Source organism: Pipistrellus hanaki, assembly GCF_964339955.1.
Source record: "Pipistrellus hanaki genome assembly, chromosome: 9".
NCBI classification, from domain to species: domain Eukaryota; kingdom Metazoa; phylum Chordata; class Mammalia; order Chiroptera; family Vespertilionidae; genus Pipistrellus; species Pipistrellus hanaki.
In genome coordinates, this window is record NC_140511.1 from 27,024,031 (window position 1) to 27,043,712 (window position 19,682).

A 19,682-nucleotide genomic window follows, 5' to 3' on the forward strand; every position below is an offset into this window, starting at 1 on the left:
AAAATCCCTCCTGTATTTATGATAATTATAAACTATAAGCTAGACTTAAAGCTCTTTCAGATCTGTCTTGCTCACCATAATATTCCCACCTAGCACCTAGCACAGTACCTGGCATTTAACAGGTATCTAGTAAATATTTGTTAAATAAATGATTGGTGGTTCTTTGATTCTTGGGCCTATGACTCTATTTGTGATGCCTGAGGCTTATTATAGTACTCACCACACTGTGTTGATGTTTATTATTATTTTCTAAATATATATTTTTATTGTTGACAGTATTATAGATGTCTCCATTCCCACCTTCCTTTTCCCCCTCCACACAGTCCCTACCCCATCCCAGGCCTTCACCACACTATTGTTTATATCCATGGGCTATGCATATCTATATATATAAAAGGCTAATATGCTAAATGTCCATTCAAGTAATGACATCATATAGCAACACTCAGTTTCCTCTCCCTCGTAACTAGCCTCCTTGCAGTTTCTTCAGCCCAGGAACATGACTTGCTTTATAGCCAGCTGGAAATATTTTATACTGTAATAAAATGTTTGTGAAGCTTTTTCCTGTACATCATCTCATTTGATCCTCACAGAAGTCCTGGAGTAGGTAGATAGGAGACTCAGTAGAATCCTATTTTCTTCCATTAGCTGGAAAACAGAGACATGCAGGGGGCATGCAGGAGACAGCCAATCGATGTTTTACTCTCACATCAATGTTTTTTTCTTACTCTCTCCCTCTTGTTTTCTCTCTCTCTAAAAATTAATAAATTTCTTAAAAGTCTTGAAAAGGTGTGTGTGTGTGTGTGTGTGTGTGTGAGAGAGAGAGAGAGAGAGAGAGAGATACGTGAAGGCTGCTTTGTGAGGGCCCAAGTAGCACAGTAATTTAATAAGTCCCAGCTGAATGAAATGAGCTAGCAAGTAGTGACAGCGCCACCCACTCACTCTTGTCTGGATCAAGATGAAAGTCAGGGGCACCTTCTGCAGGGTCAATCCGATCCTTGCCCTTTCATAGAGCAGTGACCACAGCTCTCTTCATAGGTCAAGATGAGAAGTTCCCAGACCTTTATAATGCTGTGGAACAATTTTCTGAGTTTGATTCAGATATTAAACCTATTACAAGGAAAGAAGAAACAGGGATAGGAAGCAAAGAATGACTAGAAAATAATAAATAGAAGAGAGGATAAATGGTGATGAAAGGAGACTTGACTTGGGGTGGAGAACACACAATATAATATACAGATGATGTAGTATAGAATTGTACACCTGAAAGCTGTATAATTTTAACAACCCATGTCACCACAATAAATGGAATGAAAATATTATAAAAAGCAAGGGGGAAAAGGAGAGAATACCCAGATCAAGCTCTGTTTAGCCTGCTTTTCTGACTCTTCGCTCAATGTTCTCTAATACAGGGTCCCTGAGAGGCAGGTTTCCATGTCCCCTGTCTGCGATCAAATGCTGATAATGGCCAGAGGCAAATGTGGATTTGTAATTCAAACAAATATGAACAAACCATGGCGTCCTAAGAAGCCTGTTAATAATCACTCACCTCATATTTAAGCATTGCATTAGGGGAGGATAAAAAGGAATGTGCGTACAGTTGTGTGGCCCTGTCAGCAGGGATCTTATGACAGAACATGTTTAGACACAGGCAACCATCTTTATTCTCTTTCAGAACAAAATTACTTTGTTCTTTAGGGCATCAAGGAGCACAATTCCATGGAAACTCCCTCCACTTGAGCTCCTGCTCTTACCTATCCCTCAGGACAGAGCTGGCCCTATAGGCAATGCTGCCCACATGAAGCCAGTGCGCACGTAAAATATGGCTAGTGCAGTCGCCAGACTGAATGTTTTCACTTTAATTTTAATTAATTTTAACTTTATAGCTAGCACTCAATTCAGTTATTGGAAAACATTCAAGTATGTTAGTATGTTGGGAACAACTTGAGTATGTGAATCAGCATTTTTTAACTATAAATTTTATAAAATCTAAACACAGATAAAATATTTCCAATAAAAAATTTAACATCCAAATTGAGAAGTGCCATAAGTACAAATGTACAAATTCAAAGACTCCATATAAAAAAACTGTTAAATAGTTTATTAATAACTGTATATCACTTACATGTTAACATGTCATGTTTTTACATATCAGGATAAATCAGTCATGTTATATAAATTAATTTTACTTTTTCAATATGACTATAAGAAACTGTATAAATCCATATGTGGCTTGCATTTCTGTTGGATGATTACAGTTTCCTAGATGATCTCCAACCTCCAGTGACTCCAAGCTTTGTTCCTTTGTGCCAGAAAGCCCTTCTCAAACTCTCTATTTCACATGGCAGTTTTTCATTTAGTGCTTCCCATGTAGTTTTCATATCAAATCATAGCCTCTCAGTTTGTAGCCTGTCCTCGGAGCCCCCACCTCCCCAAGCCTATGCCTCTGCAATCTCATCTACTTCCTACATGCTGCCTGTGTTCTAGCTACAGAAATGTTTTGCCAAGTCAGTTTTAGTGTTTTCATACTTTATTCCTTTCCTCAGCACTCCTTTCTTCAAATCCCATAATTTCTCTTCTCTAATCCACAGCTTCTACCTCCTTCGAGATACGTATCAAAATCCAGCTCTCCCAGAAATATTTCCCATAGGAATATTAGCCCTGCCCCTTTTCCTCACATCCCTAGTTACCTGGGCCTTTACATCCCGGGGTAGCACCCTTGTCAATGTGTCCGGCTGCTGCGTCATAGTTCTTGTGCAAGCTGCCCCGTGCTCACAACTTGTATCGGCAGCTCTCCAACAAGTTCCCACAAAACAGATTCCACGCTTGTTCAGTTTCATATCCCCCAACAACACCTTCTGCAGTGCTTAATAAATGCATATAAATGAACAACCTACTATAATAAATCCTAATGAAAGAGGCGTGTAGACAGAGAATAGGGTTTTCATGTATCGATACTTCTTCCTACAGGTGTGTTTTATGTGGTATGAGACCATATCTTATATGTTCCCTTCATCAAAGGCTTCATTTGCCCAAAGCATTTTACATATAAGGCCCCTTGGTTTCAAAGCCCGTAGAGGCAGAGCTGTTGGCATTTTGTCTGAAAGATTACTTAGCATGTCTCCATGTCAAAAGCAACCCTTTATGACAGTGAAAAAGATGCTAGTGTAACTACAGACTGTGAGTTTGTACTGGAATAAGTGGAACTCTGAATATGATGATTTTCCATGGTGACTGGAAAAGAAAGTTACCTTCTTTTATTATATGAAAAGTTGATTTAATAATAGCACAATGCATCCTTCTCTAGTGCCAGTGCACTCACTACCTGTGATGGAACTTCTCAAGTACAAAGCCATATAATACTCTTGTTCCTTGTTTAAACAAAGCCCAGTGGCCTTGCTTTTCAATAAATTGATTAATCTAGTCTTGGAAGAGCAAAAAGCCCTTTTTTTGTATGACTCAAACTTTTACTCCTCAGGACAAAATAAAAAAGTCAGATGATTCCAAAAAGCTTCTGAACCCAACCCAGAAGTTAAAAAACAAAACAACCCCCCCCCCATTTAAAAACAAACACACAATATGATACTTAAAGAGAATATAGAGGAGCTAATGACAAAATTCCCATATCAAATGATACTGTTGGTATCAGATAACATCAACAGCACACACCATGGAACAGCAACGAGGAGCCCATACTACTGTGTTTCCCCAAAAATAAGACCTACTTACAGGTTTCCTTCTGAGTAAAATATAAAGCATCCCCCCGAAAATAAGGCCTCCTCCTAGGCTAAACATGAGAGATTTGGTCCACTGATTCTGAAAGAAATGGAGTCACAAGAAATTCACCAGGAAATTCAGGAATTGGATTGTTATGATGATGTTCCAGAAGATGATGACATGATTGTCATTGAATAAATGAGTAAATTCTTGATACTGTAGGATTCACAGTTTGTCTGGTTTGTGTTGACAACTACCGTATACAGGTAATAAATTTCCTTTATTTTCATTTAACAATAAATGTGTACCGTATTCTTCTTCATGGAAAAATAAGACATCCCCTGAAAATAAGACCTAGCGCATCTTTGGGAGCAAAAATTAATATAAGACACTGTCTTATTTTCGGGGAAACAGGTAGCAAGAAGTTTCCAAGAGTTGGATGAAATACCAATGTGAAGAGTCTGACTCAGTTCTTGAAATGGAAAATACCCATATCAGAAAGTCGTGCTTGCAACTTTTCTCTTTGTCACTAAAAATCCATGTTAGAGGAGTAGAACATTTAGTTAATTAGCCATTAATGTGTGAGCTCTGATGTTGGCTCAGAAGGCATTTGGAAATCATTGTGGATAGAGAGGTCTTGTTCGGTATGAACCTGAGTAAGTCACTCAATCTCTTTATGTTAACTTTCTCACCTATGATCTGAGTATTAGGAACCTTGACCCCCAAAGTTCTTCCTAAATCCCCCAAATAGTCTTAGTCTTCTGACCTCTGAAGTTGGGTAACCTTGGCCTAGATGCTGCTGTTGCTCCATAAGCCCTTTGACTTCTTGCTGTTCAGGAAGTTAGCTGTGTACAACAGTTAAGAATAATGACTCCACAATGAGGCAGATACTATGCAGCAGTAAAAAAGAAGGATCTCTTACCCTTTGAGACAACATGGAGGGACCTGGAGAGCATTATGCTAAACAAAATGAGCCAGCCAGAGAAAGACAAGTATCACATGATCTCACTCTTATGTGGAATCTAATGAACAAAATAAACTGATGAACAAAATAGATCCAGAGACATAAGAGCATGGAGCAGACTGCAGAATTTCAGAGGGAAGGTGTGGGAGTGTGGGTAGGTGGGAAGAGATCAACCAAAGAACTTATATATGTATATGCATAACCCATAAACACAGACAACAGGGTGTTGAAGGCCTGGGTAGTAGGAGGCTAGAAGAAGTCAGTGGGGGGAAGGGGAGAGGGAGACTTATGTAATATTTTCAACAATAAATGTTAAAAAATAATAATAAATAAAATGTATTCACAAAAGTAAAAAAAAAAAAGGCTAAAAATTCGAAGGGAAAAGAAGCAAATCTATATTAGCCCCTCTATGCCTCAGTTTCCTCATATGTTAAAATGGGATTATGTAAAGAGGCCATTTACCGCAAAGCATAATTAAAAATTATCACTTAGCAGAGTTCTTGATATATGGAAAGCACTTAATAAATGTAAGCTATTATTACTGTAGTAGTTATTAGATGATGATGATGATAATGAGAATGAATACCACTTCCCTTCTAATCGAGATAAGTTGGCACTGAGGGCAGCCTGTGGGAAGAAATAAATTTAAGAGAGGAAGAAAATAAAACTCAAAGGAGACAAGATCATACAAAGTGTAAAAATAGTCTATTCAATAAATGGTGTTGAGAAAATTAGACAGAGATGTGCAAAACAATGATACTAGACCACCTTCTTATACCATACAAAAGAATCTTTAATGGGTGAAAGACTCAAAAACAAAAATACCAGAAAAAAACATAGGCAGTAATATCTTGGACATTTCTTCTAACAATATTTTTTCTGATATATCTCCTCAAGCAAGGGAAACAAAAGAAAAAATAAACAAATGGGACTATATCAAAGTAAAAGAAAACCATCAACAAAATGAAAAGACAACCCACTGAATGAGAGAACACATTCACCAGTGACATATCTGATAAGAGCTTAATGTCCAAAATTTATAAAGAATTTATACAAGTCAACACACACACACACACACACACACACACACACACACACACACACATACACACACACAAATAGGCAAAGAACCTAAATAGACACTTCTCCCAAGCGGTCAAAAGATGGCCAATAGGCATATGAAAAGATGTTCGATGTCACTAATCATCAGAGAAATTCAAATTACAACCACAATGAGATATCACCTCACATGATGGCTACCATCAATAAATCAGCAATGAAGAGCTGGTGAAGATGTGGAGAAAGGGGAATCTTCCCGCACTATTGGTGAGAATGCAGACTGGTACAGACATTGTGGAAAGCAGAATAGAGTTTCTTCAAAAAATTAGTAATAGAACTACCTTACCACCCAACAATCCCACCTCTGGGAATATATCTAAAGAAACACAAAACACTGAATATATGCACCCCTCTGTTCAATGCAGCATTATTTACAATAGCCAAGCTATGGAAGCAAGTTCCATCAGTAGATGATTGGATAAAAAAGCTGTGGTGCATTTACACAATGAAATGCTAATCAGCAGTAATAAAAGAAGGAAATATTACCTTTTGCAATAGGATGGATGGACCTGGGATTGCTATGCTAAGTGAAATAAGCCAGTCAGAGAAAGACAAATGACATATGATTTCACTTATATGTGAAATCTAATTAACAAAATAAACTAACAAACAAAATAGAAACAGACTCACTAAGAGAATAGACTGACAGCTGGTAGAGCGGAGGGTGTTAGGGATGGGTGAAAAAGATGAAGGGATAAGCAAAAAATAAATCATACACATTAATAAGAGTATGGTGATTACCAGAAGGAAAGGGAATTGAAGGGAAGTAGAAGAGGATATGGAGGAGTAAATGGTGATGGAAGGAAACTTGACTTTGGGTAATAAACATACAATTCAATATACAGATGATGCATTATTTAGAATTGCATACCCGAAACCTATTTTATTTTATTAACCAAAGTTACCCCCAATAAATTCAATAAAAATTTAAAAAGAAATGTAAAGCTCTAATTACATATCACATCTTACAGAGGGAAATGGATTTGGTTTTGGCTTGTTCTCAAACGGGGAAACTGAGGCAACCTGTTTTGAATTGCAGATCAGAGGCCATCCAGTGAATCAGTAATGGGACCTGGAACCAATCCCAAAAATGGATTTCCTGAGGATAATTACAAAGTATATTCAAATCTCATCAAGTCTTAGGAGATTTTCTTTTTTTTTCTCTCTCTCTCTCTTTTTTTTAAAATATATTTTATTGATTTTTTACAGAGAGGAAGGGAGAGAGATAGAGAGCTAGAAACGTCGATGAGAGAGAAACATCAACCAGCTGCCTCTTGCACACCCCCTACTGAGGATGTGCCCGCAACCAATGTACATGCCCTTGACCAGAATCGAACCTGGGACCTTTCAGTCCGCAGACTGACGCTCTACCACTGAGCCAAACCAGTTTCGGCAAGTCTTAGGAGATTTTCTAACAAAAATGTGCCCACTTTCTCCATATTAACATCAGCTTGAAAGCCATCTATCAAAGAAAGGTCCATGGACTCATCCACTGATGACAGAGGTTATTGAAATAAACACCGTAAGACTAGTGATGATAATCCCTCTGAAATAAGTTTCTCTTCCCGGAGCTCTTTCATGGAGCCTCGAGTGTTGATGACTAAGATGAGCCATAACTCCCCAGCTCACTACAAAGACAGATGTCCTGGAAAAGTGCTAAAGGATGACCCATCTGCCCACAGATGGAAACTCGACAACAATTACTGACCACACAGACTCACTAAAGACAGAAAGGTTCTTTGTCCTCACCTTCACTTACCTCCAAGACACAGAGTACATACTCGCCAAGTACTAATTAGATCAGATCCTTACACCCTCTCGCTCACCATTCTTCGACTATTAAATATCTCAAATTTACATAAAGGAATGCAGCTATGCTTCTCTTACCAGACACATTTAAATCAAAATTCTAATTTTACCTAACAATATAAACCTTTACTATTATTTAGCACCAGCATTTATTCCTTTTGATAGGATAACCATCCCCCTTCCATTCACACTCATTCAGTTTAGATGTGGATGACTCCACACACACCCAGCTCAAAGGGAGTATGTGATTCCAGACTAGATAATCAGAACACTACAATTTCCTGGCCTCAAAATTTGGGTAGGAACATGTGACTCAAAAAGACAAATGAAGAAAAAGATGTTTTTTAGAACTGCAGAAAAAGAGAGAGAGATTTGTTCCCACTGTACTTAAACCTTGGATCATGTGACCCTACCCTCAGCCAGCGTCTGTGAATAATGGCAGAATAGAAGAGTATAGAGCTGAGAGATGAAAGAAGTTACATCCTCATGATATTGCTGGCCCCCCTGAATTCAGCAGTGGTCAAGGCTATTTCCAACCTTTGACTAGTTATGTGGCCGATAAATTTTCTTTATTAAAAGAATCCAATTAAAGTTTCTTTATTTCTCTATGTTTCACTTGATTAGTATAGTAATTTGCTAAGACTGCCAAAACACAGTACCACAGACTAGGTAGCTTAAACAACAGAAATTTATTGTGCTTCAGTTTTGAAGACCAGAAATCCAAGGTCAAAGTGCTGGCGGGTATGGTTTCTTCTGAGACCTCTCTTCTTGGCTTGTGGACGGCTACCTTTTCATTGTGTCTTCCCATGGTCTTTCCTTTGTGCATGCATAATTGGTGCCTCTCTGTGTATCCAAATTTCCTCTTCTTAAAAGGACATCAGTCATTGGGTTATTGCCCACCCTAATAACCTCATTTTAACTTAATCACATTTTTAAAGGCCCTATCTCCAAATACAGTCACATTTGCAAGTACTAGTGATTAGGGCTTCAACATGTGGGTTTTGGTGCACACAACTCAACCCATGACAACCAGCAAGAGGGAAAAGAAAAGTTCAGGAAAACAAAGAGGTGCCCTAACTGGTTTGGCTCAGTGGATAGAGCATCAACCTGCAGACTGAAAGGTCCCAGGTTCAATTCTGGTCAAGGGCATGTGCCCAGTAGGGGGTGTGCAGGAGGCAGCTGATCAATGTTTCTAACTCTTTATCCCTCTCCCTTCCTCTCTATAAAAAAAAAAAATCAATAAAATATATTTTTAAATAAAAACAAAGAGGAAAAAACTTATCAAAGAAACTATATGAAAAACTTAATCAGAAATAAAAGATAAGTATTTCTAAATTGAAAGGGCCCACCAAGTCTCCTCAAACCCGCATCTAGACACATCATTGTGAAGATTCAAAATGATAAGGAAACAGGAAGACTCTATGAGATCTTATGGTGAAGAAAATAGGATACCGACAACGGAACAAGAATCAGACTGGCACTAGACTTCCCCTCAACAACACTGGGAACTAGAAGACAATGGAATAAGGTCTTCAAAACTCTCAGGGGGGAAAAAAAAACTATTTCCAACCTTGAACTCTCTACCCAGACAAACTATCAGTTATGTTGAGGGAGGAATAAAAACATTTCAAGGCATTCAAAACTAAATATTTATTTTTTTAATATGCCTTTTGGGGACACTATTGAGAATATACCTCAGCAAAACAAAAGATTTACCAAGAATAAGGAAAATGTGGGCTCTAAAAACATGAGACAGTGATAAAGTCCCCGAGTAGTAACTATGCAGCATTTAGAGAAGAGTCAGTCAGAGGAGGGAGAGCCCCAGGAGGGGTATCTCAGAGAAATGGATAAAGGGTGTGTAATAGAATGCCTATTGAATCAAGTAGATGAAAATAAATTAAAGATAAATATAATAAACATAATAAAAATAAACAGTGCCAGAAAAGAAAAGGAGATAGAGACTTAAAAAGAAAAGAAAAAGAAGAAGAAAAAAAAGCTCTACAAGAGAAGAAATATAATCATAGTACAAAATAAAGTTCTACACTAAGCAATTTAAATGAACTTCATCTCTGAAACTAAACCCATAGGAAAAGCACAGAATACAGTTATGGTTTTCGGACAGAGTGTAAATATTTGACAGTGTAGAAATTCAAATGATAGAAGTGGAGAGATAGAAAGCAGAAAGGGGAGTTGTAAGAAAAGGTAAAGATGCAAATGTTCCCATTTTTTAAGGTAGGAAGTAAAAAATGTCTATAGCTGAACAAGAAATAGAGTGGTATACTAATGACAAAGTTTCAAAGAACAGTGATAAAAGGAATAGAATAGTGATATAGCTAAATTAAAAAGATGAGAGAAAGGAAATGGTAAAATCATAATAAATTAGTAGCAGAAATTCAATAACCAACTTCTACAATTGATCAATAAGAGAACAGGAGTACAAACATTTTATTTAGACCCAGCATATAATATCAAAAGATACAGTCAGAAGATTACAAGTGGAATCTTCTGGGGAAAGGACAGGGGAAAGGACAGGAATTAGAAAAGGATGAAACGAGTAACTTTTATTTACAAGAGTTTTTGTACTTTGATTTATTAACTGTAGTCAGTTATTTTACAAATTTATTTGAACATTTTTAAAGCATTCTTGGATCACTGCCAAATTGATTTTAGGCCCTTGCTTCATGCACAGATTCTAATTCTCATGGGCAGCTGCCAGTTCCCAGCGCCAAGAACTCCTTTTCATTCATCTTGCTGTGAACGTCATAAGCAATAAAGCCTCCGTGATCTTCCATAGGGTCAAGGGCTTTTAATAGCATTTGGTATTTATGGGGTACCTTTCATCTGAGGACAGCAGTGCATGTTCTGACATTATCTCACCATGTTCTTGTGTAGAAGGTAGAAGGCAGGTGTTATTAACCCCATTATACATATGGGAAAACTGAGACAAAGGGCTCTCATTACCAATCTGCTAGATTGGTTCTGTCACTCAGAATTAAGGGGGTAAGTGCTGAGCCTCAGGACCCTTGGAAGGGATTCTGGGATATTTAGCCCAGCTTTTTAAAGTCCTAAAGAGTATTTTTTTTGTGAAAATTCTTTTGAGTAGGCTTAATTATGGGCTCCATCTCTTCCCTCTTTCATCTGAGTGATCTGGGGCCAAAAAAGGTGGAGCCATGAGGAGAAAAGAGTAAATCACAAACAGCGATGGAAGACGGGGAGAAATGGGAAAGACCTAGTTAATTGTGAGCAGCGTCTTTTCCATTCACTAAATAGACCAGAAAGTATTTATAATGCCCCACCCCCAATTAGGTTTTCAGTTTTGTGCTTGATGGCCTGGAAAATCCAGGAAAAAATAAAGTTGGTGCCCATTCCCCAGTAGTTTATAATGTACTTGAATTCATAAAAAAATATACATTGAAAAACATGGAAACAACACTGCCCTGGGAAGTAGAAACAGGACAGTAAGTGAAATAAGATTGTAAGGAAAAGTAAGGTGAGCAAGAGCTTGAGCAGTCTTTTTTCTTTCTTTCTTTCTTTCTTTCTTTTTTAACCAGTGAATACCCACCAAAGACCAGGCACTGTGTTAGAGCCTTCATATATGATACCCATTCCTGATCTCACGGGTTTGCAGGCTAGATTACCTGGGGAAAAGTAGCGGGTAGGGAGCATGTGGCAGGATGGGTCAGGAATGCCTTCCAACGGAAGTAAAATGTATTAGCTGAGACCTAAATAAAGAATGGACATGGTGCCTGCAAGGTGGAGAGAGTTCCTGGCCCGAGGGAGGGAACCATCCAGAGAGAGGAGGGCAAGGAAAGAAAGAAGCTTCAAGGAGAAAGAAGGATTTGAGTTCGAATCTTCCCTGAGGTCATTAGCTTTCTTCTCTTAGGCCAGGACTCCTCCCTTCAATGATACTATTTTTACCTAATTGAATTTAAGAAAAGTATACCCCTTTATTTTCAAATCTCTTTCTCTTGTCTCCACTAACTTTAACGGTTGCATCAAGCCATATCTGTTACTAAAAAAAAAAAAAAAAAAAAAAAATCCTCTACCAATTTTAACTTTACAGTAAGAATCTGGGTAGCCCTAACCCAGTGTTTTTCAACCTTTTTTGGGCAAAGGCACACTTGTTTCATGAAAAAAATCACGAGGCACACCACCATTAGAAAATGTTAAAAAATTTAACTCTGTGCCTATATTGACTATATATAAAGTAATTCTCTTGAATAGGAATCAAATAAACACAAAGAAAGTATTTTATAATTACTTTATTATGAAATATTAAGTAAACAAAATAGTGAAAAATTATAAAATTCTTGAGGAGAATCCAAGATGGCTGCTCGGGTAGGCACCTAGCCGCAGCCGCACACAACAATTTCAATAAAATACAACTAAAATAAAAAATGGACATTACCCAGAACTACAGGAAAGTCGACTGACTGGAAATTCTACAACGAGAAGCAAGGAGAAAACCAGAAGGAAGCTCAGAGGAGCTTTAAAAGCCCAAGGTACGGAGACACGCGGGCGCGCGGAGAGGACGGAGCGGGAGAGGAGGGAGGCCGAGTGCCTGGCTGGCGTTCCCTAGCAGGAAGGAGATAAACACTCCGACTGTGCTGGGCCCCCAACTGCTCTGAACCCCCGTTCTAGGCCAGACCCCGGGGACCCAGGCTCATCCAGAGGGAGCTGGGCTGTAAGCGGAACCCGGGGAAGCGGCGAAAGGAGGTCCCAGAGGCGCGCACACTGTGCACAGAGAAGGGACGCTCGGCTGTGCCGCGGGACTGCCCTGGCCGGAAGGAGACTTTGGCTCCAGACTGCTCTGAACGCCATCTCCAACTCCACTTCCAACTGAACTGAACCCCAGTTTCAGGCCCATTGCGGGAGAGCCTACACTGTTTGGTAGCAGGCGAAAATCGAGGGCACCTTTCTCTCAGAGGTGCTTGCAGCAAGTACTGAAGGACCCTGAGTCTCAGGAGTCGCATAGGGCGGGGCTGACGGAAGCCAGGCTGTAGGCTCCACCCTGAAACCCTGCCCCATCAGGAAAGCTGCCTGCGAAAATGCCTAAACCAAATAGATCACAAACGAAAGAAATGGAGGACAAAAAGCGACTGGATATAGAATTCAAAACCACACTTATAAGGTTTTTCAAGAGTCTCCTAGAAAAGGCTGATAAAATAAATGAGACCTATGAGGATATGAAAAGGGATCAAAAAGAAATAAAGAATACATTGTCTGAAATAAAAAAATATACAGAGTCCTAAAAACAGAATAGAAGATCGCAAGAATTAAGTCAAAGATTTGGAACATAAAGAGCCAGAAGACACTCCTCTGCAGAAGCTAGAAGGCAAGAGAATCCAGAAAATTGAAGATAATGTAAGAAACCTCTGGGACAACTTCAAACGATCCAACATCAGAATCATGGGGGTCCCAGAAGATGAGAGAGAGCAAGATATCGAAAACATACTGAAAGAAATAGTGACAGAAAACTTCCCCCACCTGGGGAAAGAATTGGACTTACAAGTCCAGGAAGCACACAGAACTCCAAACAAAAGGAATCCAAAGAGGACCACACCAAGAGAAATCATAATTAAGATTCCAAGAGCAAAGGACAAAGAGAGAATATTAAAAGCAGCAAGAGCTAAGCAGGTGGTTACCTATAAAGGAGCACCTATACGATTGTCAGCTGATTTCTCAACAGAAACCATGCAGGCCAGACGGGAATGGCAAGAAATATTCAAGGTGATGAATAGCAAGAACCTACAGCCAAAAATACTCTACCCAGCAAAGCTATCACTCAGATTCGAAGGTCAGATAAAGAGCTTCACTAATAAAAAAAAGCTAAAGGAGTTCACCACCACCAAACCAGAATTATATGAATTGCTGAAGGGGGTTCTTTCAGAAGAGAAAGTAAATAAAGATAAAAATTATGAACAACAAATACGTAACTATCAACAAGTGAATCTAAAAACCAAGGAAATTTAAAAAAAAAAATCTGATGAACAATATTAACTGTTGAATATAATAGAATCAGAGGTATGGAAGGGGAGTGAACTGACGATTCTTGGGGAAAAGGGGGGAGCGGGATGTGGGAAGAGACTGAACATAAACTGTGCAACTATGGATGAGGACAATGGGGAGTGGGGAAAGGGCAGAGGGTGGGGTGGGAAGGGGGGGTAAAGGAACACTTGTAATAATATGAACAATAAAAATTTATTTTAAAAAAAAAATTATAAAATTCTTGTCTTGTCTGCACCTACGGCACACCAGGCAACATCTCGCGGCACACTAGTGTGCCGCGGAACAGCGGTTGAAAAACGCTGCCCTAACCGGTTTGGCTCAGTGGATAGAGCATCAGCCTGTGGACTGAAGGGTCCTAGGTTTGATTCTGGTCAAGGGCAATTACTTTGGTTGCGGGCACATCCCCAGTGGGGAGTGTGCAGGAGGCAGCTGATTGATGTTTCTCTCTCATCGATATTTCTAATTCTCTATCCCTCTCCCTTCCTCTCTGTAAAAAATTAATAAAATATATTGTTAAAAAAAGAATCTAGGTGTGTGTGTTTTTAAATATTCCTTATTAAGAATATTTTCATATTTATGAGTTCATCACCCAAAACTGCTTCTTTCAACACAAAGTTGTATCTTGAACCCGACAAAGGACACCAATGTCTGGTCAAGGACCTACATGCAATGAACATGTGGGCTCCAGAGAAATCCCAGCCACACCAGCCATTGGAGCTGTCAAATCACCTTGGGTGACTCAGGAGGAGCGAAAGCACACACGGTTCTGCCTTTTGCCAAGAAAGGAGTGCACTGCATTCTCAGCCCCGAGTGGGGCCCTGAAGGAGGCCAGGAGTCAGGGTGGGGACAGCCGCTCGATTTACCAGCTTACTGAGCAAGGAGGAACACTCCCTGGCTTGCCCGAACACAAGGACTCTGGTCCAGGTGGAGAAATCACTTGGATTAATGACATCGTCAGCTACAACCCGCCTTCTCCACACGTCAAAAGAAATGGGTCCCTCGTCTCCCTGGCAAGAGCAGTAAGTGGCACACAACAGAGAATAACTCTGTGGAGTCTGTCTGTGCGCTGGGACAGACACAAAGGCTGTTGTCTTCCCAGCTCTTCGGTGTCCTCCCTCTGCTGCCCTGTCTGCCCATTCATTTAGTGTAAAGAGCTAAACTCAGGAGCACTCTCTGTTCATCACACAAGACAATGATGACAAGCAAACATGAGCAGATCCCCAGTCCATGTGGAGCCTTTGCTGAGTGCTGGAGCCCAGCCACTACCTCCCTCAGATCCACGGAGCCTGGGGAAGGAGGCTCAGCCCTCAGGTTCACCTCTTCACTCCACCAAAAAGTGCATCACAATTCTCCTGGTGTCCCCAGACAGAGCCATTACATATACATGTCTCTCTGCTCTCCAAGAAACAAATGATTGACGTTATTACTATGAATAAAAGTTATTATTAGTAAATACTTTATTAGTTATAACTAATGTTATCAAAGTCAACATAAATGTTTATAATTATTACTAAAGGTGGTCAATTTAACTATCTGTAATAAAAGCATAATATGCTAATTAGACCAGATAGCCAAAATACCTTCCAGACGTCACTGCAGACGTCCTTCTAGACGAAACCATGGTGGTGGGGGCCAAGGCAGGGTCGGTTAGGGGTGATCCAGCAGGCAGGCAGAGTGATTAGAAGTGATCAGGTGAGCAAGCAGAGGCAGTTAGGGGCTATTAGGCAGGCAGGCAGAGTGGTTAGGAGAGATGAGGCAGGCAGGCAGAGTGTAGGGGCAATCAGGCAGGCAGAGTGTAGGGGGAATCAAGCAGGCCAATGGTTAGAAGCCAGCAGTCACGTATTATAAGAGGGATGTCCGACTGCGGGCCTAAATCAACAGTTGGACATTCCCCAAGGGGTCCCGGATTTCAAGAGGGTGCAGGTGGGGCTAATAGTCCTGTGAGTGAATTTCGTGCACCAGGCCTCTAGTTTGTTTCATAAGAACCTCTGTAAGGTAAATGGACTTGTCCATGAACCCTCAGAAATTAGGCATCTTGTTTCCCAGGCATAATATTTTCTTGGTTAGTAAAATTAGTAAAAACTGAATAAGAGAATCTATGCTCTGCTGCTTTTTTTATACAATCCTTTTCTTGCCAGCGTTTCATGTTCTTACAAGGTCTAGGCTCCCCCTAATGGCCATATTTGGTTACAGAGGAGTTCCTTAAGTTCACCCCGAAGTCTGGTCTGATCTCACCCTTTGAGGAGCTCGATGAGTACAACGCGGTCTACCAGGCTCTGTGGTGCTTTCTGATATTCTAAAGCCCAGAAAGGGTAACATTCAGTACACATTTCTCTCATCTGATCTTCAGAAAAGGACTCAAAATACATGTTTAAAACATACGTGGGGGGGAAAATAAAAAAAAAATAAAACATGTGAAAGCTGTTCAGCAACTTCAGTAGAGAGATGGAGGTGATTAGCCTTTCATGCTTAAATCAGAAGAGCAAAAAAGTTACAACTGGACATTAAACAGAGTTGTGGGACCTTAGAGGTGGGAGAGAACCAACATTCACCTAGTTCAACTGCCCACGTGATCCTAGTTCCCTCTGCCACATCCAGCAAGGAGCCATGCCAGCCTCAGCCTGCCTCAGGCATGCATCCAAGTCAGCATGAAAGCAAACAAGCTCAGGTGGCAAAACTGGACCAGAAGCTCCCATCAGCCCTTCTTATTATTTTTAATTTTAATTTTATTGATTGATTTTTAGAGAGAGGCAGGAAGGTAGGGAGGGAGAGAGAGAGAAAAAGAGAGAGAGAGAGAGAGAGAGAGAGAGTGTAAGAGAGACATTGACATGTTGTCCCACTTATTTATGCATTTATTGGTTGCTTCTTGTATGTGCCCTGACTAGGGATGGAACCCGCAACCTTGGCATACTGGAGACAACACTCTAACCAACTGAATTACCCAGCCAGGGCCCGCCATCCCTTTTTATTTAAAAAAAAATCATTAAAATAAAAGCAAAACACACACACACACACACACACATACACACAAAAGGCAAAACAAAACCCACACCTTATATGTAATTTCAATGTCCTATTTAATTATTATCCAGTTTACTAAAGGTAAATGAATTACACAGGTGTGGTTTGTGCTTACAAATCCCAAATTACAACTAATAAGTGCAAAAATCACTATTTCTGAAGTTATTTTCACATCTGCCACTCCAGTGCCAATTCTAAAGGTGGTCAAACAGGACTGCTGTTTAATCATGAAGGATCGGACCTGTGTTTGTCTCTGCCCCTTGCTGGAAATGCCCTCCAAAAACACAGTAAAATAACTGAAAAGACCAAGAGAATAGGAGATGGGATCACAGAACAGGGAATGTCAACATCCCAACAAATGCAGGTGTGATACCTGACTTAGTTGGCAGGTGGGAGCTGTGGATGCGATGAAGTCCTTCAACCTGGGAAAGCTCAGGGACAGGAGTGTTCTGGTTTGGAATTTGGGAATGGGGGATAGAGACGAGACGATCTTGTGGTGTGAGCATCCCTTAAGATTTCTGTATCCAGCCAGCAGACAAGGGATGGAGAATCACACATGAGAAATTAGTATGGGCAGTGTGTCCAGGGACTCTCTGCAGGCGACAGGCTGTGTGGGGTTCAGCCCAAGATCAGAAAGTCAGCTCAACCATGCGTCTGTTCCCATCTGAATTCTGAGGGGAAAAACATCTGTGTGGACAGCCCTCGGTTGTGGAAAGGACAGTCTAGGCACAGCATAGGAAAGCACTTTGCTAAGATGTAGGTTATAATTTACAACATGGTTGGACCTCAGGAGACTGGTATCTGATTATAGAATCACTTGATTCTACTTTCTCAGAGGTTCAGTAACACACTGCTGGTCACTGTGGAGGGAAAATAACACCTGGTAGATTACTAAAGGGAAATGTGTTCTCATGGGCAGGAAGGGGTGACAGCCAGACCAAAGACAAAGAGGCCATTCTCCTGCAGCCACCGCTGGCCACTGACTGCGAAAGTCGAGATAGACGCGAGGCAGGGCCGTTTGGGGCTCATCTCACTGGGGGATCAGATAACCAGATTCCTGGCCCAGTGCCCCAGTTACACTCCATCCATCTCTTGCCGCATCAATATCACAGCCTTGAGGGCCAGAGGAATGGGTGAGAAGCGAGGGAAGGCCTCCTGGACCATCGTTTCCCCTCCTTGGCTGGCTCAGACACCAAGCCCAGCCAGAAAACCAAACACAGCCAGGAGGCCCCACTGTCCATCAAGGTGACGTGTGATTGGTCAACAGTCCCTGTCGGTCCTTGAACAAGGGCCTCTGCACGATGACAAGGTGATGCTCCAACTCCCCTATCCACACACACACACACACACACACACACACACACACACACACACACACACACACACACACCTCCCCAGTTAATAGCCTGGGCCTTTCCCACAGATGTTCACACAAGGCTGATGCCCGTTCTGCCCGCTAACATCCAGAGCAATCACAGCCCTCCGCCCTCCTCCATCTCAGCTCCGTGGAAACACATCCGCCAGGGAAACTGTTGAGAGGTTATCAGACGTGACCCAGCGCAGGGATCCTTTGCGGCTGGGTGGCTGGGCTCCTCCCCTGGGGCCGCCTGGCAGGGAAGGCAGTGCCAGCTCTTATTGGGGGAACCTGAGCTACTTCGCCCAGTCTAGGGGGTAGCAGGAGAGAGGAGGGGACAAACAGGAAGAGGGGAGCCCCCGTGTCGCAGAACCCAGCCTGCCATAGTGCGGAGTGGCCGGAGAGGGCCTCTGATATAAAGGTCTTGCCCATTCTGAAGGCTCCGGGGAAGAGCAGACGCTGTGGTCGGATGTCTACGCGGTGCTGAGGTGGGAGCCTGGGACTTGTTGCTCGCCGACATCTTCTCAGTGTTCACCTTGTGTCTCCTGAAAGGTGGAAGGATCCAGAGCCCACCCAGGAACTTCCAGAAGCTGAGCTAGAAAAGTCTCTGGGGCCCCTTTACCGCCTGCGGGGCCCCTTTACCGCTGCTGGCCTGGAGGGGCCAAGGTGGCGTGGCCAGAAGCAGCTTCCTAGCGAGCCTGCGCCCCAAACCCCCACTGACCAGGTACTGAGTTGACGGGTGTGTCTGTGTGTTTCTGCTCAGGGATGGGCAGGATTGGTGTTGAAAGCTAGTGTCATGGCTTGGCACTACCCAGCCGGCCTAAAAGTCTCAGTGCGGCTGCCAGGCTGTCCAAACCCAAACTTGGGGTACAATTGTCCGACTAGCATGAATATGACTATTTGGGAAGCATGAGGCAGGTGATGTGAAATGAAGTCTGTGTTTAAGGAACCCAAGGGCTTGTGCTTGTCCCACCTGTTGAGACCAAAAACTATAGGAACTGGGTAGACTCAGAAGCCTATCTGCCCCGTTACAAGCTGTGTGGCCTTAGACAAGTTTCTTAGCTTCTTTGAGCTTCAGACTGTGTCCAGCAACAAATGCATAAAATGGGTATTATAATGATGTCTCTGTAATGTGGTTATTGAAGAATCAAATGAAGTCAAGTCTGTGGACATGACTGTGATTATTTTTGCTATTTCATTCCCACTACCTCGCTGTATAACCTTGAACAAATAATTCTAACGCCCTGGGGCTATGCTTCCCAGGAAATGAAGGGATTGGATTTGTAAGAGTTCTTAATATCTTCGACAGTTTCTGCCATGGCCCAAGGGAATGATCAGCTTCTTATAGTTTAATTAAGTGTCATCTTTGAGTGCCACACGGTCCCCCTTTCCAAATGTGACCCCAGTCTCCACCCACCCGCCCTTCCTCTTAAAAATATCTGCAATTTTCCCAGAGGGTGAGCCCAGCTGTATTCACTACACCAAGAGCTGTGACATCATGTGCGAAGGAGAAAGAGGAGGCTGCTGGGTTTGTACCCTTTTACAGGATGTAAGAAGGTTCAACAGCCCTGGCTTCTCAGAGCTCCCAGTCCCTCCTCACCTGCCCTAACTGGGAATAACTAGAGGTGGGAATGGGCGGACCAACATTTGAGTATCAGGTCTGACATTTACCTCTGGGAGACCCTGGAT